This window comes from Erithacus rubecula (assembly GCF_903797595.1).
Source record: "Erithacus rubecula genome assembly, chromosome: Z".
Classification (NCBI taxonomy): domain Eukaryota; kingdom Metazoa; phylum Chordata; class Aves; order Passeriformes; family Muscicapidae; genus Erithacus; species Erithacus rubecula.
The window spans coordinates 24,641,610-24,667,352 of record NC_136661.1 but is presented as its reverse complement, the minus strand read 5'-3'; the positions used below and the strand labels follow the sequence as shown (position 1 = coordinate 24,667,352).

The 25,743-nt window shown below is 47.9% G+C and overlaps 1 long non-coding RNA gene across 1 annotated transcript; it reads left to right on the top strand.

Moving 5' to 3' along the window:
• Nucleotides 1-13,875: 13,875 nt before the first annotated feature.
• LOC306814578 lies at nt 13,876-25,189 on the top strand. The gene is made up of 3 exons (XR_013777211.1): nt 13,876-14,028; nt 23,433-23,574; nt 23,772-25,189. It is a non-coding gene; the product is annotated as an uncharacterized lncRNA (long non-coding RNA).
• Nucleotides 25,190-25,743: the final 554 nt, after the last annotated feature.

Sequence of the window (25,743 nt, the reverse complement as noted above, 5' to 3'; positions counted from 1 at the left end):
AAGTTCAGTGGTTTTAAGAGGTTTTCCGTTCCAGGAAGGAACAAAAGCCAGGGAGAATTAACTATCTTCTTGAAGGAAAACAGCAGGGGGAAAAGATGTGGGGATGACTCAAACAGTTCTGCTTTGGTTTCTTTTTTTTTTTTTTTGGGTTTTTTTTTTTTGTTTTTTGTTTCTTTGGGTTTTTGTTTTGTTTTTTTTTTTTTTTTTTTTTTTTGTTTTTTTCATTTTTCATTTGGTTTTACAATGTATTTCCCTTTTTGGAACAGGGAAAGAAGTCATCATGAAATACTGCGCTCAAGAAAGTCCCAAATGAAACACTTCAACCTTATCAAAGTACTCATCCTCTTTCCACCCCCCCCCACCCCTTTCTTTAGTTTTTTCTTTTTTTCCTTTTTTTTTTTCACCTTAAAATGAGTTTTGTCAGAGGGCAGCACTTCTAAGGGAAACACATTGCTTTGGATAAATTGATCTTTCCCTCTGGAATATTGTTTGAGCAGAAGGAGGTTGCACAGCCTGGGAGGAGGTCTGGCAGGTTGCTGGTGCCTGTGCTGCTGAAACAAGGCTCAGACACCCCCACAGTATCAAAATATTCTTCTAAATAGTCCGTCCCAGCACTTTAAAATTCTTCAGGATGTGCTTCCAACCATCACCAATGCAATGTGATAGTCTGAGTTTTTACCTTGGGTACCATCCTTGGGCTTGCAAAAAATCCACTCTAGGATTAAGAAATTTTTGATTAATTATTCCCCTGTGAAATAATCTTGGTGGATTTTGTACCATTTTTATTTTTTTATTTTTTTTTAATAATAGCACTTTACCATCCACATTATCCTGTGGCTAGAAGTTACACAGGTTAACTGCCATAAATGAGAAAAAAAATCCCTTTGCTTCTTTGGAACCTGCTTTCTTCTAGTTTGATGTACAGCTGTCTCAGAAAAGAAAGGAAAGCATCCATCCCCAGTCATCTTTCCCATGCTGTTTTAGACTTGCTGAACTCCTAATCTACCCATCCTTAATCATCACTCAGGCTTTACACAGACTGAAGAGTCCTAATCTGCTTGTTTGTGCAGCCCTGTTTCCTTTTCTAAAGGGCTAGCTGATCTTGCCCTCAATTACTCCTTGACTTGGAGGGGTCCCAATTAACCCTAGTCCCCATATATTTAATAAAAAAGAAAGAGAAAAAAAAGGAAAAAAAAAAAGAAAAAGAAAAGAAGAAGAAAAGAAAGCTGGAAGCTGCTCTATATTTCTATACCTCTGATCCTGCTGGTACTTTCCCCATCCTTCCTTATTTAGGAGAATGCATTTCTCCTGGACTGTCTTACACAATGCTGAAATTGTCTCCATTCTGAGTGGATGTAGGGACATTTTTCCTCACTGAATGAAACTTTTCCTCTTTTATGTCTAAAAATACACCTCGTGCTGATGGGGGTAGTTCTGATATTTTTATCAATTTTACCAAATGCCTTCAGTCTGAAAAGACGGTGAAAAATGTTTCTGAAGAGTGTTGGAACATCTTGGCTTTCCATTTTCGATATGAAACCTCTGCAGTTTTCTTCAAAATGGTATTTTGCTGGTGTTTAGAAGGGGGAGCAAATTATTTCCCATTTCCTTAGGAACAACATGCATCTCCTTGCTGCAGAGAAGCACCAGTGTGAGGGACCTGATATCCTGCAGTGCTGGAGGGCAATTGTGAGGCGGGAGGGAAGGATCTGTGGTCTGGGAATGAGGAAAGAGCCAATGTGATATAATTTGGCAGCTGGTTTCAACCTGGCCGAACTCTCTGCACTGAAGTTTTCTCTCTTTGAGGAGGAAAAAGCCGCCAGCCCATGTCAGACTAAAACCACTCAGATGCTGGAGGCATCCCGTACACCAGTTTACAGACAGGCTCCCGGTTGGGAATTAGGGCTCTTAGGAGCGCCCGGGATGCGATTAGCGGTTCTTTAAGGAGTGCCAAGCAAGCTGCCGGCTCTCCCCAAAAAAATCAGACGGTGGGGTGGCGGCAGTTCTGCTGAAGGCTGGTCCTTCCTTGGAGGATGCTGGCTCGGGCTCCGGCTCAGGCAGCGCAGCGAGGGGAGTGGGAAGAGGGGAGTGATTCTTGTTCCCAGCACTCCTGAGCCACTGCTTAAAATCATTTAACGCCGAATAAATTATGGTGTAATTTAGTTGCATAGCGTTTCATGCTCAATTAGTGCCACTTTAGAGGGAGGCAAGTTCTCCATGGAGGATGGAGCTCGGGAATTTCACTTTGCACTGGGGTGGGGGGGGATGTATCTCCTAAAGATAAACGGGTAACCACGGCAACAGCACAGCTCCGGGAGAAGCCGGGAAGAGACGAGCGGCTGGGAAGAGGGAAAGGTAGATAAGGGACAGGCTGGCAATAGGTCTTACTTAGGAAACAGACAGATCTGCGGGAGGAGTGGTGCTGCTGGCTGCTGCACTCAGAGAGTCTGTAGGAGCACAGCGGTTTGGGGAGGCTGCTCTGCCCTGGAGACCTGGGCACCTCCGGACAAAGCAGGGGCCAGAGGCTGGGACAGTGAGTGAGGGAAGGTGGAAAAAAAGCCAGGAAGTTCCTACAGCCCACATCCCACAGGATAAAACTGTTGGGAACACCTAAGTGGGCTGGTGGCCAAACCAGGGCTGCTGGAGGTGGGATCACAGCCGTGGAGGTGCAACAGCCAGCTGTGAATCCCCATCCATCACAATGCAAGGACACTGGTATGGACATCATTCTGGGATGTCCAGGACCCCTGGGGACCCCTTCTGCTCCTGCCCATCTCTCTCACCACTGGAACTCAAGCAGGTGAGATGAGAGCCATCCAGGGGTCCAGCCACAGGAGGAGGACACAGGAGCCTGGGGCTGGACACCGTGAGGAGGATGCACATCCTCCCTCTGAGACTGTGAAACCATATCCTGAGCTCCCAGGGCTACAGAGGGCACCCAGCAGCACTCCCTGAATGTCATCAATGCTGTGGGGTGTAACAGCAGTGCTGGGACTGTCCCAGCTTGTCACAGCTCTGACAAAACGACTCCTCAAGAGGACATTTCCCTTCAAATGGAAGGGAAGGCTTGCTGGGTATGTCTTGAGCAACCCTGTCTTCACCCTATGCCTAAGGATGCAATTCCTAGGCTAATACATCTGAGTGACAGAAAACATTTCCTAATGTTCAAATGCAATTCTTCTCCCCTGATTTCATTCCCTTCCTCCCAGTGAAACCACCAGGAGATCCTTAATACCCTCCCTCCTCCTCCCAAGTTCTTGCAACCAGACAAGTCCCCCTTCTACTCATGCCCTGGGCCTTTCCCCACAGACTTTTCATCACTTCTGCCCATTTCTGAAGTGCCTTTGCATTTCTGGCAGCTTTGTGGTGTCCAGGAGGTCACACAAGCACTGTTCCCAGGAGGGAGGTCTGGTCCAGAAAGGTCCTGCCTCCAGATGTCTCCTTGCACAAGACCTGTGTGTGAGCAGCAGCGTGTCCAGCTGGGTCCCTCATGGAGAGCCAGGGCAGGGTCAAGCCTACCCACACCCTGGGCATTACCTGTGCTGTTAACTTAAATAATAGCAGCAAAAACAACTTTCAGCTCCTCTCCTCCACCTTGGCTTGCTCCCCAGGTCCCCAGAGCCCACTGCTTCTCCCTCTGGCAGCATCTGAGCTCCTCCTGCAGCATTAAATCAAGGTGTATTTAGCATTAGGTAGAGCCAGCAGAAACCTCTCAGGAGGTGAATTCGGGGTGCCTGATCTCAGGTTGTCTCAATTTATGAGAAGAAGAGGCTGTGCTGTTGAAAAGGATGTGAGCTTTACAGCTGTGAGAAAAAAAAATTTACTAGCACACAGAAGAATAAAATTTTCCTTAAAGAGAGCACAGCATAAGTTTCCTCTTTTAATGGGCTCCTGCAGTTCTAGGAATAAAACAGGAACTGTCCTATCGAGATCTTAACCACAGGTATGGAAAATGCATGGGGAGCCACGGGCTGTGCTTTGATATGACAGACAGCTGTGTGGGATAAATGAAGATGCTGGTATAGCAAACATGACAAAAACAAGTACTGCACAATATCTAGAATAGACAAAGATGATGAATACAGGTCTGTAATTAAAAGTGTAAAGAGGACATGGCAGCAGTTGTGGAACTGAAAGGAATGAGATGCAACATGAGGTATTTAAACATCCTCTTCCAGCCAAGTAATTCTGGAAGAAAACCACAGGTCGTCTGTCCTGACCCCATTTGCAGCACAGCCCTCTTGTGTGAAGCAGGGACTTGCATCTGGTTTCTACTGAACAGCGTCCAGTATTTGACTGGAGCATCTTACAGAAAATCATCCCTTGCTTTTAGATTGAAGAAATTACCACGTCCCACAAGTTACCACATCCCTGGGATTTTGACTGAATGAGTGGTCATATTTTCTGCCCCAAATCTGGGCCTTATGACTTACTGGAATTTGTCTGACCTTAATTTCCAGCTGTTGGCTCTTTTGTTCCTTTCCCCATGTGATTGAAGAGCCTTTCACACCTTGTATTTTCTTCCTGGGAAGGTACTTACACATTGCAATCAGTTAAATCTCAATCTTCTTTTTGATGAGCTAAACAGATCAAGAATTTTCAGTCTCTCATTGCAAAGCTGATTTTCTTCCAGCTCCACAGGTTTGTTTTTTTTTTTTTTGTGGCTCTTTCCTGCACTGTCTCCCACTTGCTCAACTTTGATCATCTCATTTTCCTGCCCTCATCTCCCTCCCCAAGAGTTTTGCTCATAATTCCCTTGAAACGTGGAAAAATTAGTCTTTCTGAAGTATTGAATGAGTGTGTGTGTGTTTCCCTAGCCAGGACCGTACTCCAAAAGATGACATAAATGAAATAAAATGACAATTGCTGGTATTAAGCAATCACCAATTTCCAAAAGCAAGGATCTCACTGATCACTTCATGCTTGCTATTTATCCTGACATATCTATTACTGGCACAGCATTCCTTTGGACGGGTGCAGTGTGTCTGGTGTTGGGATAGACAGCATCTCTGATTTTCAGCACTTGCCCGAAGGTTCCTTGGAGGGGCAGAGCATCTTTAGGGAGCATCCAGTTAAGGAGACATAGCTGCCAATTTGTATGGCCCATTGCCTGTCGTGAGCTTCCCAGGGCAAAAATAGGTATTAAGATGGGTTTGAGAATGGAATTTGACCCAAACTTTCTTTCCCTCAGTTATCTCACAATATTCATCTCATGCATCCAGCCTAGGCTTTTTTCCTAGATTCCTTTCAGCCCAATGGCCCCTTTCCCACCTCAGGTGCCCAAAGTACCCCTTGATCTCGATAACAGAATGCAAGAAGCTATGCAGAGTCAGCCCTTGATCTGCAAATTCCTTCTCTTGGCTCCGTCTAGGGAATTGTGCTGTTCAGTTATCATCCCAGGATGTTATTAATGTGTTGTTTACTTCTCCCTCCCTGTCATTAATAAAGATGTTAAACTAGACCAGCTCTAACATCGATCCCCATGGCACCTTCTGGACACCTCCTTCCCCATGCAGACCCCTGTAGTTTATCATGGCTCTGTGTTTACACACCTCTTAGCCAATTTCCCCCCAGGTGTCTCAGCTTGTATCCACTCCAATTCAAATTCATTTGCCAGGTACGGTTTTGCAAGGCACTCTATCAAATACTTTATTAAAGGTGGCCTCTAGATACTTGCATTTTTCTTCCCTTAAAACAAATGGCTCCATCTGAAGAGATAACATGCAGGCTGGTATACACATTTAGAAGAAGATAGGGCCAGGTTCTGTGAACAGTAGGTGGTTATCAGCATGACTGTTTAAGTTTAGGGGTGTTGGGGAATGCTAATTAAAGCTGTCCATGCTTTTTGAAGCCAGGTGTTTGATTCTGGTCACCTTTCCTTAATGTGAATGTGTTTGTTTTGTTTTGTCCAAAAAACTGCTGATTTTTAAGAAGTTGCCACATAACAGATTTGTGAGAGGTTTCCAAAGTGCTCCATGACACTCAGTCAGGTGTATTTCCTGGAAAACCCCGATTGGAAAAAAAAAAATCTACTTTGGGGGGACTAACACTCCTGGCAAATTTGGACCAAGTCTAGCAAAGAAGGGAATGGGAGGGGGTACCTGATCAGGGCAGTGTTACAATCTGAATGTTTTCAAAGTAAATTCCAATTGTTTGGTTGCCAGTTTGGAGCACCAGTGTGGGCAGTGGGAGGAAATCATGGACTTGCCATGTGGATGGGCTTGAGAAATTGCTGTGTCTCCATTTCTTCTGTCTGGAAGCAGGGAGCCCTGGTTCCTGCCCATGGGGACAGTCCTGGCTGCAAGGGGTAGCTCCTGGCTCACTCCAACCCTGTTGCTGCTGCTGGAGATCACAGTCAGCTCTTGCAGTCTGCTGGCTTGGAAGAGAGACTCCAAACCTGTCTGATTTTCCCCTAACCCAGCAGAGAGCTGCCTTTTGCAGGGGATTTGCTGTGGATTGCAGGGGGAATGGTGCCAGGACAAACCTTGCAGGGCTGCTGTTGATAAGCATCACGACAGGTCAGAGAGGGATCACATTCCCATTGCCCTACTTCATCTTTTCCCTCTCCTTCCAGCCAGGCTCTCCATTACAAAATGTACAAGCCAGGCAGAACAGCCCATCTCCCCTCATTCGTGTGCGTGCTCGTGTGTGTGTGTGTGCAATCATTTTTCTCCTCTGTCAGAAGACAAAGCTGGCTTGTGAAAAAGCCATTAATCTGAGCCCATGCCTCGTGCTCCTTTTCTGCTGTGCAGGACTCCAGAGGAAGTGCTGAACGAGACATTCTGCTGTGCTAATGCCTCCTAATCTTCCCCTCTACCCTGATAGTCTCCAGCAAACCCTCACTGAGCTCTGGGGCTATACGTCTTCACGGCTGCTCACCAGGGGCATCATTAGGAAAGGGCTCTTAAATGGCTTGACATTCATGGCTTCCCAGAGGAATGGAGCTGCTGACAGATCTCTCCATTTGGAATATGAAATCTATTTGTTCAGATGCATAATGACCGATTTGTCTTCTCGGAGGAGCTGCTGCTGAGTCCTGGGACTCAGTTATGGTGCTGCAGGCCAGCAGCTGCATGTTGAGACCACAGCAGAGCCAGCCCTAAGTGATACTGGTTAGAGGAGGGGGAAAAACAGCCCTGAGGGGGCAGAGGGGAATTACAGTCCAGGGATGGAAAAGGACTGGAGAAAGAGGAGCCCTGAAGGGATACAAGCTGGACAGTGTGCTGGAGCTCACTGAAGGAGGGGGAACAAAGGCAGCAGAGCTGTCCTGGAGGAGCTGCTGGGTTGTGGTGCCATCTCCTATGAGGAGCCTTGACCATGGCCTCATTTTCTTGTTTGCAAGCAGCACCTGGGCACTCAACCTGCTGGTTGATCATGACAGCAGGTGGGAGTGGACACTGCTGGTTCTTCTCTTGCTGGTCAGAACACTGTGGAGAGCAAAGTGGAACAGCAAAGCTCCATCACAGTGCACTTCTAGGGGCACAGTGCTTCCACATCTCAGGCTGTGCCAGGAAAGGTCACACCTTCCCTTCCTGTTTCATCCCCCCAAAGCCTTGAGCAGCTTCGGGGCAATGAGGGAAGCTCTGGGGCAAGGAAAGAGCAGAAATTCCTGATGGGAAAGCAGAGAAGAGATATCAGAACCCAGAAGGGATTGAGGAGGCAGAGAAGGTCACAGAATCACAAAATCAGAGAATGCTGGTGCTGGAAGGGACCTGCTCTAACCTCCCTGCACTTGGGGTCACTGCACTTGGGGTGAAGCAGTCAAGAGTAAAGGGAGGACACAAAAAGGGCAGGTGTTAGGAGGTGCTTCTCTGGAGAAGCAACCTGGAAACAAGACTTGTTCTGCATGTGACCTGCATGGATCCAGCATTCCAACTGCCTTGTAGTGGAGCTGCTGGCAGGCTGTAGGTTCTGTTTCCTGAGAGATAAGGGCAAAAGGTACCCAGGGCATTAAAAACTTCATCCCAGCCTTCACCAAGGGTGCAGCTGTGTCTTAGGACCTCCTTTTCTGACACCCTCCTACTGCAGCTGAATCAAGGCATTGACCTCTACCACTGAGATGTGGGATTTTTGCTCCAAGGGGAATTCCAACATTTCAGTGTCTGCTTGTTTTTCCCAAAAGGGATGGAACAGTTGCCATTTCGAAATTTTCCACAGAGTGATAATTAAACAAACAAACAAACAAAATCAGGAACAACAGAAAATTTGGACAGCAGGAAAATATTTTGATGCTGTGAGAGAGTCTGGCAGACTTGAACTTATGTGGTGTAGGAATATGCAGACTGAGGGGATATAGAAAGCTGATGAAAATTTATTCTCAGGTCTGAGCTCCCTTCTAACCCCCTGACTTGGCATCAGCAAATCAAAAGAGAAAAAGGCATCTCAGGACAATGCAGTACCTGCTACTTCAATGCCAAAATGTCTGTACTTGGTCTGCCTCCCAGCTTCCACCACGGATGAATTCTTTTTCAAAGCAGGAAGCAGCTGAAGATGCCTGGGCTTGTTCTGTGCCAATGGGAGGGCTTCCCAGGCACACAGAGCCCTGACTGCTCCCAAGCCAGCTGCCTGCTAAATCAGAAGCACAATAATTGAATCAGAAGAACAGGAGGGAAAAGCCACATCTCTGCTCTTCTGTGCCCCATCAACAGATCAGTTGGCTACCTGGACCTTGGAGCTCTTCCAGGGCGCCCTTGGCAGCTCTGCTCACAGGACTGTTCCCCTCTGTAATTGCAAACACCACCAAGGAGATGCCCAGTGTGCTCAGGGCCACCTTTCATGCTGGGATTTTTCTGTTTGCGTTGGGCTATCAGTGTACCATGAATTTCTGGGCTTGCGAATCAGGACAGGTGCCAGCTGGGGAGCAGAGAAGGAGAGAGCTGCAGAGAATGTCAGGCCCCTGGAGGCTCCCAGAAGAGAAGCCCAGGTCCAGCACTTGCCTGGTCACTGTAGTAGAAGAAGGGTCTCTTAGGTGCTGTTCCTGTAGCTTCCAGAGGCACCACTGGGTGTGCAGCCAGGCTGGATGTGGAGCTGGAGCAGAGGAACTCTGTGGTTGGGGTTGTGTGGCCTGGTTCAAAATCAAACCAGCCTGGAAAGTGTCATCTCCATCACTATATCCCATGGACCCACAGGCCAATCTAACACCTGGACTTCTGATTTTTTCCTTATTCTGCTGTCAGATTAAGAGGAGAATGCTGGTGTTATTTCACATGCAACCCCTGTGCTGCTGTGTGGCTGTGGAAACAGCCCTGGAGCAGACAACAAGAGGCTGTGTGGCAAGGGCAGCTCCAGGAGGGAGCAGGAAGAGAAGGGAGCAGGAAGCACAGCTCAGCTGAGGCACCCAAAATGCCTGTGTTGGTTACAAACAGCTCATCTGTCAGGATGTAGGGATGCAGGCAGCACACAGACTGAATGTTTGCTTTTGGCCACAGGGAAGGGAGTAGGAGGTCTGCTCCAGGCAGACCCAAACTCAGACTCAGAGCAAATCCATTCCAAGATGAGCCATGGAGACTTTTACAGCTTAGCTCGGTCTGTGTGGGCAGAGGTGTGTGTGGGATGCCCTGGTGATGTGTTCATCCAGGGCTGGCAGCACGTGTGCCAGCATTCACCCAGTCCTGCCTGATCCATGGGAAGCTGCAATCAGACTCCTGCAAGTCAGTCCTCAGCCAGAGTTTGGAGCAGGATTCAGATGAGGCCGAGACAACTGTGAGAGAAGGAGAGTAGCTTTCTCAAACTGTATGGAGAAGTATTATTCCCAGTACAGCAGCAGAAACGTCCATGTCCCTGGGACTGATGCAGTTCCCATGCATATGGATGGATGAGAATGCAGCCTTGTGGTGTATCTTGGAGCTGTTGGAGCAGCTCTGTGAGTGACAGAGTTCTCAGGCACTGCTCTCCAGAGACTGCTGGCTTAGCCACTGTGTGTGTAAAACTGTGAGTGTCCCAACAATCCATGTGTGTGCAAATCCATGGGTGTCCAAGCAGCTCCCGTGTTTAAAGGCTATACTGGAGACAGGCTGCTTCCTTCACCAGTGTCTCACAGCAAAAGAAGAGTGGCCCAGCACCCAAAACCACCCAGTGACCAAAAGCCTTCCTTAGGAGGCTTGTCCCTGTTGCATGAGGGTGAGAAAAGAAGCAGCATGTCAGACAGATGTTAGGTGATGACCTGGAAGGTGCCCAGGGTGCAGCATTCAGCTGGAGTCACACCAAGATCTGTGCAAGTGGGATAAACCCTGGCTGTAGGCATCCATCGGGCAGCTGTGAAATGCAACTTTGAGGTATTTCAAAACCAAGTGGATTTATGTAATCCTAGTTCTCCCTTATAGGGTGCTAAGACACTACAATCTTACCTGGCTGAGGTCAGAGTTTATTCTGGGGCAGTTTGCTTGTGGAGGGAGGGTTGGAGGTTGTGCTGGTTTGGGTTTTTACCCCTCTCCCCTGCAGCTCTGCTCCCCAGCCCTGTGGGACACCACTCTATCTTTTTGGCAAGCTGTTAGACAGATCCTGGTGCCAGAGGTGAGCACAGCTGCCCATGGAGCTTGTATCCTGAAGGCATTCCTGAAGGAGGTGGCCTGGCTGCCCTGCAAAGGGTCTGCTGCCTTCTTACCTTCGTCCTCACCTGTTGGGTGGTTTCAGACCTGGCTGGCATTCCCACAACAAGCTGTATTGCCTCTCTCAAAATGAAGTGTTTTCAGACAGATTGTGGTGGTTTTTTTGGACTCACAGGTTGGAAAATTTGCACTAGGCCCCTCAAGTAACTACAGAAAGAGAAATGAGGGTAAACAGACACCTGTGGCTATTCAGAGTCCTGATAATGGCTCAAGCAGCCTGGGCTTTGCCCTGTGACTGGCTCTGCCCAGCCATGTCCCTGCTGGAGGCATGTTAACCCTGAGTAAACACAGAGAGTACTGAGAGTTCCCAGCTCCTCCAATGAGGAGCTCCTTCTTTTTTGATACAGTTTCTCTGTGTCATTGCCGTCAGAGGACAAGGACATGTCCCACCAGTCTGGTTTTGCTGTTCACTCTGAAGTCTCCTTGGGTGGGAAACTCTCTTCACCCTCACCAAGGAGCAGCTGTAAAGGGTTATGGCATGCCAGGAGCAGAGCAAAGCCTAAAGCCTGATGGAATCTTCTCTCCCCCTATGCTCCAGGGGTCTGCATTGCACCCAACTCTGCTCCACAGGGACAGCTCCCAGCTGGGGGCAGGGTGGCTGTGGGGCTGAAGGGGGATGTGAAGACCTCCTGGCCATGCTCCAGTTTCTCCACAAACAAATGGGGCAGTGGTACAACTCAGTGATCCCACTGATCCTCAGCTATAAAACCATCACAGCCCTTCTTTATCCTCTCTACTCCACAGAAAGCAGCTACCACAGTGGAACAGACACCTCATCATCACTGCAGGCCTGCACTGATGCATTCATTTTGTCTCTCTCTCTCTGTTGTCCTCCATCAGGGCACTTCCAGGTACTTGGAAGCATCAGCATCCCAAGACCACCTTGCAGTGTTCAGCCCTGATCCTGCAGAGGCACAGTGTGCTTGCAGACCTGGCTCCACATTCTGCATTAGACCCAGCAGCATTTATTGCTCAACGAGCAGAGTCAAGCTGCAAAATAAATGTCTGGCTCCTTTACTGCTGTTTTCTAGCAATGAAAGAGTGTGATAAACTCCCAGGTGATAGCTGCAGAGTGGAGGGACATATTTGCTATATTTTTAATTTCCCCTCCTTGATGTGGCATGTTGTTTCCCCTTTACCTGGGATACAAGAGACATCTGTATGGAGGATGGCTCTTTTCTCACTTTGCTACCCTTTGGCAGCTTCTATTGCCTTTCTCCACCTGATCTCCCTGTGCAGACAGTCACAGGGCCACAGGGAAGAGCCTGATGGAGGACCTGTGTGGCAGAAGAGAACTGGCATCTGAAGCCTGACAGACACTGTGTCCAGCTCTGCTCCCTTGCAGGGCAGATTGTGTGAAACAATCGTTTTGCATTGGTAGAAGCATAGGTGTCACATTTGTGTTACAGGACAGAGACAAAGCCTATCTCTTGTCTCTGTAGGCACTGGAGAGGACTGGGTTTGTGGCTCTGGTTTGCAGCCTGGCAGTGCCAGCAGCCAGGAGGAGGGAACAGCGTGGTGCTGTCTGCAATAGGGTTATCCCTGCAGCTGCATTAGCTCCCCAAACCTGAGCTTTGTGTGCATGCCCTGCAACAGGCAGCACCAACCCATGCTCACACACACCAGAAATGGTGTTTAAAGGCTCAGTATCATTTTCCCCACAGCTCCTCCCCAGCTCATCCCTCCACAGAGGTGTGCCAAGCTGTTGTGTCCATCAGCACTTCTGCCTCTCTTGTGTCTGTTGCCGTTGCTCATCTGATTGTTCAACACAATGAGGTTTGCAGGGACATCCCCTTCCTCAGCCAGGCACTTCTCAAGCACCCCCAGCTGCTGCAGGGCTGTTGATGGATGCAATGCCTGGACCTGCAAGGGTCCTGCCAGCTGGAATCATTTGTATTTTGAGGCACCATCCAGGGACCCCCAGGAGCAGGAGGGATGGGGTGCCCACAGCAACTGGGACCCAGTAGGAGCCTCCAGCACAAAGACTGTGCAGCCCAGGTGCTTTTACCTCCATGCAGAGTGACCTCCGGGGAGACAATGGGGAGGAAGGGACTGCTCTTTACCTGGGGAATGAAACACCAGAGGACAACTTGCCCCTGCAGGCACCAGGATTTCACTCAGCCCGAGCCAGAGCACGTGTGAAGGAAATTCTTGTGGAGGTTTTGTGTGGTTTTTGGTTCTTCCCTCACAGCACTCTTGGATAGCTCTCACCTGCTTTTGTTCTCTGGGATCCTCGTGCTGCTGCCGTTCCTTTTGTTCCCTGAGTTCTCGTTCTCCTCCTCCCTCTCTGGGCTTACCATGCCAAATGGATTTTGATTGCCTTTAGCCAGAGATCAAGCGCTGTTCTCTCTTATTAGGAGCAGTATTTGTTGTACCAGGACTCGAATGACCCCAGTACAGAAAGCTGCAGAACAATCCCTTTTACTGCTATGCAGAAGACAAATATTTGCTGGTACAAAACACTTTGGATGGTGTTATAGGGAAGATTCCTGCACATCTCAAACATGCAACAAAGCTGACATGCCTTTCTACCAAGTCACATGTACCCTGTCACCTGCTCTATCAGTAAAGCTGGAAAACAATGGTTTTATTTTACAGGGAAAATAGATTTGTTAAAAGTCTGCCTTTTTTCCCCTTTGCTTATCTTTTAATCTTCTTTTTTTTTTTCTTTTTTTTTTTCTTCTATTGAACTGGAATGAAACCAAGTTTCTTAATTTTATTTGAAATGTATTTATAGGTTGAAAAGAAATGAAAAGAAATGAAAAGAGCAGTGCTCAAGATTGGCCAACAGCCAATGACCACTTCTTGGTGCAGGAGGGATGAAACGAGCCTCAGCCAGGCTGATTCCTCCTTGCCTACCCTGAGTGCTCTGACTTCGGTGCTGTTGGCTATTTTGCATCACTGATTCTCATTAAAAGTCTAATCAAGGACCTGTAGAATTTTCCCATCAAAAATTTAATCAAAATCAGTTCATTACCATTACATATTTTGTTTTAAATATTTTTTCTTTATTTTTTCCCTGAAGTGAAGGACAATGTCATTTGCAAGTAAAAAGAAAATTAATGACCATTTCAAGTTGAGAAACTGAAGTGGAAAAGGTCTTTTAAGTGTGTTTTCCTTCTTAATCTTCATAGGAAACAGCAAGTGGTGAAATCAAGTTAAGATATTTTTCCAACTGCAGAGAGCAAGCTGGACTCTGAGCTTGGAGTGAAGGATCAAGGTCCTTTCCTAAAGTGTCACATCCTGCAAGAAACAGAAAGGAAGAACCAGAGTGTGGATACTTTTACAGGCTCCAATTAGCAACCCAACAGGACAACTGATATTTCCAAGGGATGGCAGCAAGTTTGTGTCTATCCAGAGCTGAGCCATTTCTTTCAACCCAGGAAACCTTCCCCAGCCTATGGATGTTGAAGCAGGAAAGGTGAAACTGGGAGAAAGTGGGATGGGGAGGTCCTTGCTTGTAGCTGGCTTCTTTCAGGTGTGTTCACCTTTCCAGGCTGCTCAGTTTTAAAGTCTAGTGAGATGTGCTGATTCCATAGCTGGGAATTTCTGTTGCAATAAAAATTATCAACCTTTACCCTTCCATAGCTGCTTCTAGTCCCTGCACCTCCATCCAGTAAAAGATCTTGTCTTGCCAGCCCATCCTGGGGGTTGATGATCTCCATTTAAAGGCAGAGGAAAACAAACAAACCTCTGTGGAGAAAATGGGCATTTCTTGCCTTCACTGCATTCTTCCCTTCCCATGACAGGTTGGGGTCCCTCCCTCTGACTCATGGTGAGGTAAGGGTTAGATGGTGAGCTGAGAGTTAGGTGCACATACCAGCCTGATTTGCCCCTGCAATGCTGCTTTCAGGGTTCCATAGCACATTTTCAACCACCAGGCTGAGCCTTTCCACAGGGAAATAGATTTCTACCCCTGGGGACTGGCTGTGCTCCATGCAATGGCCAGGGATGTCCTTGCCAGGGCAGCAAAATGATGTTCTGCCACACAGACCCATTGCATCCAGTGTTCATGCCAGGCTGAGGCAACAGCAAGCACAGGCTGGCAAGGAGAGGGCAGAAACGCCCCACTAGACCTAGAAAGAAACCACAGGAATAAATAAACAGTGGGAACACGGTGTCTGAGTGCACTGGGCACCAGAAGTGCAGCATGCTGGGGCACATCCCAGGCACAGTGAGCTGGGAACAGCTTGGTAACCATCAGACCTGTGTTTGGAAGAGAGCTGTGCCAGGAGAATCAAGGAGAGCCAAGTTCCTTGCCCAGGCCAGGGCAGGACAGCTGCCCCTCAGAGCTCCCTGCTCTCCCTCCAGCCAGGGACAGCTTTCCCAACTTTTCCAGCACAGCCCCTCTCCTCCCATGTCTCACACACATGTGCAGGTGTGGACATCATCCCAGGCTCACAGGGGACCAGACTGTGACACTTGGTCACCCATGCACACTCTATGCACAACAAAACTGGGCAGGTGTTTGCCCTTCCAGCTACAAACCACCTCCCAAAAGAGGTATTTGTGATCTCACTCCTGGCATCTTCCCATGCCTGCTGCCTGCTGGGCAAAGGGTTTAAACGTGGTTCAAAACTTTCTGGTTGGCATTTCTGGGTTGCTGCATTGGCTCTAGTAACCTACTTCAGACAAAATAAGGGTTTTGTAATATGATAAAGCTCAAAATAAAAAATAAGATGACCCTCAAACGCACATAGATACTTCAGTTTGCATCTTTGACTCAACTATGCTTAAATTGCTGAGCAGAAAGAGAGCTTGGAAGGCCTTTGAAGGACCCTGCAGTTACCAGCATTACCAGATTAGGTCTCCCAGGGCTCCAAATATTGCTTCATACATCACATGGTGCCTAACCCAGGAGCACTGAGCACCAGGGAAAAGGAAATTCAGCTTGATTTCTCATATATCAGTTCTCTGATGCTTCTCTTAAAGCTACAATCTGCCCTTTCCCACTAAACAGACAAAACTGTGGTCATAATGGGTAGTTCCTTTCCCCATCCAGCTGCTTGTGAGCTCGTAATGACACTGCAAAGCGTCTCTCATTCTGCAAATTCTCCTTTTAAGACACTTTAGGGTCATTCTTTTTTATGGAAGAAACAGAGAGGCGAGGAAGGAATGATCCTGAGGGAAAGAGATAAATAATCTTCAAAGAGAACAATTAGCAATCAATTGCAGCACTGCTGTAGAGCAGAGATAGACAGCATATTTCTGGCTTTTAATTCTGATTAATGACAGAAAGGCCTGGCATCCCCTTTCTCCATCCTTGAGAAACTGGTCTCCTGATTATGTCACAACTGATCTGCAATTGTTCTCTCTGAAGATTGTTTATCTCTTTTCTTCATGGCTGCTTTCTCTGGGACCTTAATAAATTGGATCCAGCCAGCAGCAGTGCTTGCTAATTTCCCCCTGAAGAGGATTTGAGTTTTTGTCAAGCTCACAGGGCACCTGTTTACTTGGTCTCTGTTGCTTCTTAAAAAATTGTGTTTGAAACATTGCTTTCCAGCACTGCAGCATCAAGATTTCTGGTGGTTATGTGTTTGCACTGGATGAAATCAGCAGCAGGGCCCAGCATTGATTTCTAAATGCTCCACAGAGATAACCTTGGCCAACAGGATTTTTTTTTAGGATCACATTTTTATAAGCTATGGGGAACATATGTTCTTCTCCCCAGTTTTCAGAAAAGAGTGAGATGGGAAAGGATTTCCAGAAGCTTGGAAAAGCCTTAGGCTGAGCCAGCAGGAGGCTGGACAAAGCTCGCAGGATTAGTGTGAATCAGTGGGTATCTAGGTGGCGAGGAGGGGAAAACCCCAAGGGATGCAGAAAAGATGCCCAGAGCCAAGCCCATGGCCCAGCTGAACCCTGCAGGCAGCTGTGGGTCCTGCTGCAGGGGTGGCTGAGCAGGGGCACAGTGGCTCTGGTGTCCTGGGGCTTGTGGTGCCTCTGATGTCTTTGTGGGCTCTGCCAGGACATCAGGCAAACTGAGGACCAGCTCTGCCCTAGATTTCTCTTGCCACTACTGTACGTGGTACTTTTCCTGCTTTTGAGCTGCTGTGTGGGTATGCAGTGAGGCAGCCCCTCCCTGCCAGGCAGAGCAGAGGGGAAATGGATGGTTTCTGTCTTTGTGGGCAGCACAGAGGTGATGATGCACTTGCTTACTGCTCTGCAAGTGAAGATTAAAGATTTCTTGCCTTCCTCCCTTCCCATTTTCAAACCAATCCTCTCTGTGCGTGTGTATGTGTCTGCACTAGTGCCTGTGTTACTGCCTGCATGAACACAAGGGTCTATCTTGCATTAATGCAGTCAGATAAGGAGGTCTCCTTGGGGAATCATTCCCCACTGTTTTTATTTCGATATGACAAACACTGCGTGCTTGAGTGGTAAATGAGATGGTGTTATTGCTCTGACTTCCTTTATATTCTTGTCCTAATATTCCCTCCTATTTCAAGCTGTTGCTACAAACCCTCTCCCTCTGCTCCCTCTTTCTCTGTGACTCTCATCCTTCAGATGTTTAGGCTAAGTCTCTCCGTGGGGTCTGATGGGATCAGCTTCATAAACCTTCCTGCTCTTAGGTTACCTAGGAGAAAGGCCATGGGAAGAAGTGTTACCAAAGGCCTTGCTATCCCCAGGGCCATATACTGTAACCTGCTTTGTGATATGACCATTTCCTCTTGGTTGGAGTGATGAAAGCTACACCCCTAAAAACCTGCATAAATATTTCAGCTGAAAAAGAAAGAAAAAAAAAAAAAAAGGCAAAAAAAAAAAAAAAAAGTCCTGATGAGAATGGAGAGCCGGCTGTATTGCCAGCTCTGCTGGAAAGTGTGAGCTGGGATGTGGGTTCTCTAAAGGTCACTCTGAGCCAGAGAGAGCCTCAAATGAATTCAAAATACTTCCCCTCCTTACTGGCAGCAGCACATGTGTTTTCAGACAGTCTTTAAGTTTCACTCTTATTAATGTTGCTTCCCCTTTGCATGCTCCAGGGTCAGTCCCCAGCTTGCTCAGGAGCTCTCCCTGGTTTTGGGTTGCTTGAGCCTGGCATGGCTGGTTAGAAATAAAGTTGTGTTTTCTCATGATCCCAGCTGGCCTCACCTTCTGCAGCACTGACTGTGCCATCAGCCAGGCTGGAAGCTCTGGTGCATGTTCCTTGCTAGGAATTAAGCACTCAGGACACAACGTCTGCCATTGCCCTGATTAGGTAAGGAGACATCCTCCCCTCATCTCATGGAAAAATGCTGTATAGGTGACAAAGCCACACAGCCCTCTGGACACCTGTATGCTCCCAGGTTTGTGAGGAATAGTGGCTGCTTCCCACTTGCCAGCATCAGGAGGATATTACTGGGCACAGAATATCCCAGGGAAAAGCAGCCAGCTCTGCCTTGAAATGTGTCAGGGTTATTAGCAAGCCTGTGAATGACAAACCCCTTGATTTAGAATTAAGCTGACATTTGATTTCAACCTTTACCATATTGTTTTTGAGGAAAAGAGCTGCTTTTGCAGCTCTGACCAGTGTCTGGAAAACCTGGAATGGCAGAAGGCCATTCTCAGTGGTCCTGGGCTGTGAGGTGAGTGTGAGAGCCCAGACTGTTACCTGCAAGAGTCAGATGACCTCCTGAAAATACAGACACAGTTGCATCCTGCCTTGAATCACATGAGAAGCCAGGCAGTGGTGTCAGCAGTGATAACCACAGCCTTGTTTAGAGTTGCAATACAGGATGTAACCAGAAAATGTATATTCTGTAATCATCTGTTGAAGCTGGGTGGGGCAGTGATTCCTTATCTCCGTCGCACATACCATCTGCTAATGGACCATTTTTAAGAAGAGATGGGGCAATCATCTTCATCTTTTCCACAACCCATCCTCCCTCCAGGAAGATATGATCTGCCAATGTCCCAGTAAGTCCCACTGTGTGACTGATAAAATTACATCATCCCACTGGAAGATGCTCCAGCCAGGGGAAGGAGCCAAGCCTTTCCTACCTAGATAAAAACTGAGATTTTGGACAGCAAGTTACTTTCTTTCCATTGGATTCCAGAGGAGAAGCCGGAACTTTCTACACCATCCCTGGACCTTCAGAGGAAAACTGCACCTTCTCCAGGAGCACTGCTCCAGCTGAACCACATCTGCCACTGCAGGGGGACTGTAGCCACCATCTAATGGGACTGCTACCAACCCCCTGACTGACAGGGTGTCCGGCTGTGTTCTCACTCTGTCAGGGTTGGGATTGTTCTTTCTAATACCATATTTCTATTTTAATTTTTTCCAGTAAAGAACTGTTATTCCTAATTCCCATATCTTTTCCTGAGAGCCCCTTAATTTCAAAATTATAATAATTTGGAGGGAGAGGGTTTACATTCTCCATTTCAAAGAGAAGCTCCTGCCTTTATTGGCAGACATCTGTCCTCCAAACCAGGACAGCCTGAAATCACAGGTCAGTTTGGACATTCTCATCTCTTTTCCCCAATGCCTCATTGGCTCTTGCCCACTTTTGTCCTGCACCAGCATCTCCCTGACACACAGCTGACTGATGACCACTCCATGGTGGGAAACTCCCCCAGAGATCTGTCAGTCTTGGTGGTGTAGACCATAAGTCATTGTATTTGGGGCTGAGACTAAAAAATTGAATCCTAGGGCATGGTGCCAGACCTGCCACTTGCAGATTCCTCCTCCTGGCTGTAAAAGAACTCATGACAACCTGTCCCAGACATAGACCCACCAGGTGGAGTCACGTCCTGGTTTTGGCAAAGATGCCCCCTGCTCCAGGCACCAATACTGCAATTCCACTGTGTAAGTGTTGAGACTTAATCTGTCATCAGTCAGTTCAGCTTCTCATCCATGCAGAGAAAGAAAGTTCTCATGTGCTGTGATCAACTGATCAACCTGATCTTAGCAGGGAGCTCAAGGAACGCTTCCATGCCTAGGAGAGGGAGATGGAGGTGGCTGGCTCTGGCTGAAGTGCCCCAGATTTTGTGTCCAGCTCTGGGGAGGTGGGACCTGCCCCCAGCATTTTAGCACCTCTGAGTTACTCAGCCAGGACGTGAGTGTGCTCTGTAATGTGCACTGAAACCTCTCATTACCTGCCCACCACATGACAGCAGCAAACAAGAGCACCAGACCCCTGGGGGGAAGAGTTCTGCCAAATCTGCCCCACAGTTTTTCCACAAACTGCTGATCTAGCCCAGCATGCTTGCCTGGGGGAGGAACTCTGAGGACAAGCCTTGCTTAGGAGGTAGATGATGTTGTGCACTGCCTTCCTCCTGCTGCACGTCCCTGCTGGACAGGGTGATCTCACTGCAGAGAGCAGAGGGATGGAGAACACTTCACTCCTCAGTGGGTGGCACTCATTACCTGGAGCAAGTGCCTAAAAGCAGCAGGGCTGTGCAGCCTTTCTCACTAATGGGGAGGTCTAGCCTGGAGACTGCAAAATGTGTTATTTTTGCAACTTCCACCCCTGCAACTACATGGAGTGTAACAGGGAAGATTATCTTGACAGCTCTCTCACCTTACTCTCTCATTACAGCTCATCCAGCAAGGATGGAAGGGGGGGAAGTAGTGAAGCAATGTTAGGAGGCTGTGCATTTTTTATGGTTATGTCTTATGATGTGTTAATTTGCCAAATCAAATATATGTCTCAGCACTTCCACCTTTACCTCCTGCATGCCTGCAAAATAAATAGTCATATTAATCATACTTTGCCATTCTCCCCAGGGACTGGAAGTCAGTTTGCAAAGATGGGTTGGGCCAGCCTTGCTGCTGTGTGGTGAGGGTACTCTGAGGGAAGCTGGGGCGTGAGGAAAGTGGAGCAGCTTGCTGGGTGAGAAGGGGATTAGTGGGTTAGTTCAATTCCCACAGCTCCCTGACTCTGACTGGGAGGTAAAGTGGCCAAAGGTAGACTGGAGAGGACCCACCAAGGTTTCAAAACTGGGTCTTGTGAGCTCTCACTGACTGGCAAGCCCAGCAATGGGTGGTGAAGGGTGGATGGATAAGAGGTACCAGAGATGTGAAAAGCAGCAATGAGGGAAAACCACCCCCAGTAGATCCAAATGGGAGCAGAATATGATGTAATTGTTCAGCTGTGAGCTTCTGAAGCTGAAATCAAGCAGCAGCTGGGTGTTAAGGGAACAGGCTTTAATACTTCAGCATGGAGTTTGTCCTGCTTCCCCCTTCCCTCCAGTCCCCTCTCCTCCCTTCCCACCTGCCTAGTATTAAAAGAATTTCCTTCCCTGGCAGTCTGCTTTCCCTCTTTCTTAATCTTTGATGACTTCATTTACACTGCTTCTCTGTCTGCTGACACCTGCCATCAGCTGTGAGCCTCTCTGCACTGGAGGAGTCTGTGACCCATAGGCTCCAGCAGGGTAGAATAAGTTATTAATCAAAATAATGTCATCCAGCAGCATTGTAAGCCAGGAAAAAAAAATAATTTGCTGTAGAAGAGATGTTTCTGGGGATCTGCAATGAGAAATGTCACCACATCCATGATGATATGTGCTCCTGGCCAGACACTTTCCAGGAAGAAATCAGTATGGTGCATTGAAGCCCACATTTTTGGGAGCATGTGGGCTGTGGGACTCACTGAGATGTGAGCACTGCAACAGTGAAGGCAATCTCCAGGTGTTTAAAACTCAGAAAATATGACGTGGAATACGGAGCTCTCTGCATGGTCTGCCTCACCACTAGAATATTGCTCATGCAAGATGGAGCCCATAAAGCCCCAATGTACAAAAAACCCCTGTGGTCCTGAAAGCAGGGAGGTATTCCACGTGTTAGGGGGAGGATCAGAGAAGTTTAGGTTGAGTTGTGTGCCTCATCACCTCTCCTGTGAAGAGCCATGTCCATTCACAACCTTGAGCCCTCTGCAAACATCACAATGCATCCCTCCCTGAAGGCATCTCACTGGATGCCTGGTAGAGGAAAGACAGTGCCAGGGTGCAGCTGGGAGAGGATGTTTTTCAGGACCTTACCCCTACTCCAGGACCCTTTGAGGTACAGCTGACTAAATCAGAAATCAGTCCTCTTGGTGGCTTGATGTGAATTGACAAAGCTGTGCAGCCAGGGAGAGGATCCAGGAGATATTTTCTGAGTATGGGGTTAGAAAGAAAAGAGGAAGGTTTTGTGCTCTGCATGGGAGAGCTAACTCTTTTGGCTTGATGTAAGAGACACAAGCAATGCCAAGCATGGCCCTGAGCCCCTCAGTTACAGCCAAAATGCCACCACACTGGCTCCTCATCCAGGCATCTGAGGTGCTCTCCAGGCATCTCTGGCCACACTGCAGCCTTTGGTGTCTGCAGATTTAGGCTGGTGAATGCTGACCTGCTGCTGCTCTGAGATGGTGCTCTAGGTTTCCTAACAAAGACAGGTTGAAGGACCATCAGCAGCACAATTTTCCAACCCTCCTGCCCCATTTCACACTGCAGGAGAGACCTAACACAGTGATGCTTCTCCTTGATGCTGATGCCTGAGCCAAGGAGCCACATCAGGGGGAATTATCAGTCATGAGGGACACAATCCCTCCCAAGGATGCCATTTCCAGAGGAGATGGGTCATGTTTGTCCTGGGCTTCCCATCGTGTCCTCCACAGTGAACGACTCCTTTGTCCCTCTGGACAGAGTGTTGGTGGCAGGCACCCAGCACCTCTCTGATGTCCCTTCCATGCACATGCTGGCAGCCCTGCCTCAGTGCCCTGGGGCTGTTCCCTGTGTAAAGGACAAGACAGAGCTGCAATAACCTAGCAAGTCACTTGTCCTTATGGCTCAGCTCCCAGCTTCTTTGCTGTTATGTCCTCAGTCTCAAACAATTTACATTTAGGTCACGGGATGAGACTGGGTAGGATGGGAGGCTCTCACATCTTCCAGAGGTTTGGGGGGAAAAAGGGTCACAAAGGCAGGCCAGGACTCTGTTGGATGCTTCATGCTCAGGGAAGATGTGGAACCATCCTCCTGCACCAAGAGGGGTAGGAAATGCTGGAGATGCTTGCTGAAACCACAGTCATCTGCCAGCCCTGTTGTGCAGCAGTTTTAGGAGGGAGGGTGGCACCCTGCAGAGCCCTGTTCCCCATCTAGCCCGGGGAGGAAAAGCAGGTTCTGTGCAAATGTGCTCCCTCAGAGGTGTGATGGGCTGAGACCAGCTAAAGCTGATGAGGCTCATGCAGAGATGTCATCCCAATGACTTGTGGGGAGCAGCGTGGCTGGGGATGGAAGGTGCCACAGGAATTGAAATTACTGTCTCCAGATTATTTGTGAGCCTGGGATGGAGGCATTCATCATCAAGTCTCTCTGTAGAGTACAACTCCCCAACTGCTCTGCATTTTCTGCTATAATGTGTATATATGTCTTACTGCAGCAGAAGGCACAGCCCCTGGTGCCCCTGGGGACACCCCAAAGGACCCTAAACATCTGCACAGGGCTGGTGGATACAATAGAGGACAGCCCCTTGCACCCTTGAAAGGCCAGGTGGGATCTCCTGGACACCTCCTCAGGGGCTGGAAACCTCCACCAGACACATGAACTGCTCCCTCAAGGTCACAGAGTAGAAAAGCAGCTGGAGTTGGTTCACATTTTCTTTTTTTAAACAAAATGAGACTTTTCTTAGACACTGTTTTCAGGAATTTCACCAGGAAGGAAAAGATGTCTTTTATTTCAGGAACATTTTCTTAATGCTCCAAACTGACAGGCATACTGACAGCAAAAACATCCTGAACCCCCCTAGACTTTTATTTTTTGCACACAAGAAAATTTGCATATGTTAGCATATATATTTGATATATAATGTGTATATCCTCTGAAAAGTAATTAGTATTTTTTCAACCAGCTGCAATGATCACATGTTCCTAGGCTCCGTGCTGGCATAATTGGATGAAACTCTGTTGTACGTGTTATACTGCCGGTTTGAAGAACACATCCAAAAGTTCCCATCTGGCCCCAGGATTTCTGAATTTCTGTCAGTGTTTTAAAGCATCTCTACCACGGCCAAAAGGTCAGTACAACATGAGAGGCTGTGGGGGCTGAGCCTGGGTGTTAAAGGTCATGTCCAAAAAACCCCTCTGAATTTGTGCAGACTCCTGAAATCAGGAGGCTTGGCAGACAAAGTAGTTTAGAAAGCCCCAGTTCCTGACAGCACACCTGAAGAGTGGGGGCTATGGCTTCAATAATCTTGTTTCTGCTTGTTTTCAGTTACCACATCATGCAGCTAAACCTGGAAAGCTACTCCTGACAGCAGTGTGTCATGGAAGAAATGGTTTCTTCTAAGGGCACCGTGAAGGATTTCTGAGGATAAAGAATAAAACTTGTGCAACTTGTTAAAGCAGCTGCAATACAGCAGGAGAACTGTTGAAAGGGGAACTCTGTGTATCACTGAGGCTATGAACTACCTGCCTAAAATTGATTGCTAACCTGCTCATGCTGTGGTCGGGTGAAAATGCTCCTCATCCTCCACTCACTGGATTTTGTCTTGGGCAAAGTAGGCAAGAGGCAAAATGCAAGGCTGACTTCCATGTTTTCTGATGGAATATTTTTTTTAATCAGCAGAATTGAAAAACTTTAAATCTTGTGTGGAGTTCAGGTGAAGAAGAGTTTAAGAAGTAAGAAGGGGTATGTCTTGCTTTCAAGTCTCCTCCACCAGGAGCTCTGTTGATGCCTGTGAGCAAAGCAGTTTTGGGTTCAAGGGGGGCTGAATTCCCCATCTTTAAAAGGAGCTTGGTTACACTTGTCCAGCTTTCAAGGGCATTGTGGGCATAAATACTGCCAAATGCTGAGATGCTGCAGCAATCACACATACACTTGAATTAGAAGGTTTCTCTGTTGCCCAGAGGCAGCCATTTGCCAGCTGGAACTCACTGCATTGAGAGGTTTTATTTCAAAGCTCAGCTGCAACAGCAAATGACATCCCAGTGTGTCTGGCAGTGAAGGGTGACGTGGTCTGAGGAGCTCTGAAGTAGTTTTGAGGGAGCAAGTCTTGCTGGCCATGCCTGTGGATGGAGAGCAGCATGGAAGGCCATGGGGAGGTTGTTGTTTACTGCTCGTGTTGTGCTGGCTGGAAATCAGGCTCCAGGCTTGAGACAGCACAGGCTCCTCAGATCTCCAGCCTAGATAGCACTAGAGAACCTGTTTGCTGGTTCCTCTCAGCACATTCTTGAGCTAATTGGAAAAAGTGAGGGAGTGGCAGCAGAAAGCATTCCTGACAGAAGGCTTAGGAAAAGGCAATGCCTGTTCACAGGAGCCTGGACACTCACAAGCAAATGCTGCTTTTCTTCTAGAAGGGTGTTACTAACAAAGTGCAGCTACTCTCACCAGTGGTGCAGAAACTAAAATGTGAAACAATGAAAAACTTAGTCCAGGAATATTTTTATTTCATTGTCCCTATTTGTAGGTAAAATTCCAGTCCTGGATTTTATGCTGTCGCAAGCTTCAAAGCTATTGCTCTGTGCCTTTCAGTCAGAGGAACTTGGACTTTGTGGCCATTCTCTGGTCAACACAGGAGCAATTTCCCTTAGCAGAAGGGTTACCAGTTTGCTGGCAGGACAGGCTGGCCCCTGGCATGTGGACAGAACACAGCAGCACTGTAATGCAAAATGCCAGCCCAAGAATGCACTTGGACTTAACCAGGAACCACCAGGGCCAGGGGAGGTACCAGGGCCAGGAGTCAACACCATGCACACCATTTAAAGGCGCCTGATCATAAATCCTCCGGGTCCTCTAATTGTTTTCTCACTCTGTAACCTTCTTCCTCACCAGCCATAAGACTCCTGTTTCGTGCTCAGCGTTACCATGGTGCTCAGGACACCAGGGTCACCTCACCAGCTCTGTCAAAGCCCCTTGAACAATAAACTGCTGTAATCACTGGATATCCCTGTGATTTCAGCAAAAGGAGTGTTTCAGTTCTCCTCTGTCCCAGGGCAGATGCTCTGGGATGTCTAAGAGTTGCATGAGTCTGATCTCAGACCACTTTCCCCATGATTTGTGCAAGCTGGAGGCAGAACTGTGCTCATCCTCCTACCCCTCCTTGAACTCTCATGCCTGTGGTGACACAAGGGACCCAACACCCATGTTTTTCTCACACTTGCTCATCTCACAGCCTTGTGAGGGATGCAGAATGGCAGGAATATTTTTTGCAGCTGCATTTTTTTACACCTCCAGATGTTTAACT